At 52.0% G+C, this 1292-nt stretch overlaps 1 protein-coding gene across 2 annotated transcripts in view; it reads right to left on the bottom strand.

Moving 5' to 3' along the window:
• LOC126573062 (protein catecholamines up) overlaps positions 1-686 on the bottom strand; it is a 67240-nt gene extending 66554 nt beyond the window's left edge. For both annotated transcript variants that reach the window (XM_050232867.1, XM_050232869.1), the window contains exon 1: positions 1-686. This exon is cut by the window's left edge and continues 729 nt beyond it. The gene's annotated coding sequence lies outside the window, so the exon portion shown is untranslated.
• Between the last annotated feature and the right edge of the window lie 606 nt (positions 687-1292).

Raw genomic sequence — 1292 nt, 5'->3', positions numbered from 1 at the left:
GACGCAGGTCGCAGTACGGAAGAGCGTGCGGTTGTTTGTTTAGGAGGGAAGCGCTCATCTCTCACCGTTCTCAGCCACACCACCACGTACACCGTCTATCGATCGCACTGTATCACTGGCTGCTGATAGCACGTCGTGCTATGCGGCATCATTTTTCGAACTAGTCTAGAATATTGAAAATATTCCCTGTCCAGGGCCGAGCACCGCACCGTGATCGCTTAGCTCGTGAACGCAACAAACTCTACCGCACCCATCTCGTACCATTCACCACACAATCACCGTTAATCGCTCTTCGGCTGATAGTAGCCTGGGCTGCTCGCGATCGCACCCAAAGCGGATTAGTCGCCCGTCGTCGTCGACGTGTTTTTGTCTGTCGCGCTGGTGTCCAGCAAGGGCGGTAAGTGTCACTAGAGGCCGGGAAAAAAAAACTCTCTCAACGTCACAAGCTCACTTGCGTTCTCTTTCTCTCACTCTTGGTAGATCGTGTACATTGTTGAAGCAATTGAACGAACGACCGGTGGACGGTCAGCAAAAAGGTAAACCTTGTGCTCCTGATCACCACCAAACAGACACTATTCAACCGATTTACTAGAGCACAACCAACGCGCACATTCCAGAGCGCATCATCACACGCGAACCGATGGCATCCAGTAGGGTGCCTCCTTGCTGGATGCTGGGCCGGACCGGGCTTCGCAATCGTTCGTTGGTACTTACTACGGAACACGCCGCCTCTATTCTATCTGTTTTCGTTAATTACAGGCACACCGAGAACACCGATGGAAGGGTTGAAGGTTGTGGAGCGGGATAGCTTCAATTGTTAGCTCGCGGCTCAGGTGCTGCCACGATTAGTAGTGGCCGGCTCAAAGAATGGGCTGGTTACACCTGTTACACCCTGCCACTGGACTTCCCCTCTCTCTCTCTCGCTCTTTTATAACTCTCCCTCGCCACAGCAATCAACTAGCGCATGGCACTCGCGCATCGGGAAAATTAACACGAGTTTGCGATTGAATCCCATCCACGCGGACCCAAGCTTAAACCAAGGAGGATGCACTAGGTTTAGTATTGTGTCCGGGTTGTATCACGGTTTGATTGGAATGCAGCTGGGTGCTAGTGTGGGTGGGTACCGAAAACGAACGATCGTCGATCGTTGCACTGGCAATTCACACGGCCGGCAGGCACTTAACAGTGTAATGTAGAGTGTAAGCTGCGTAAAATGTACCTCGTGCACTGGTGGTATGCGTTTTTGACCTCGCCAGTTCCGGTCGGAAGGTTGATCTCAATTCTGAAATGAA

Source organism: Anopheles aquasalis, chromosome 2, assembly GCF_943734665.1.
Source record: "Anopheles aquasalis chromosome 2, idAnoAquaMG_Q_19, whole genome shotgun sequence".
NCBI classification, from domain to species: domain Eukaryota; kingdom Metazoa; phylum Arthropoda; class Insecta; order Diptera; family Culicidae; genus Anopheles; species Anopheles aquasalis.
This window is presented reverse-complemented; position numbering and strand designations above follow the sequence as displayed.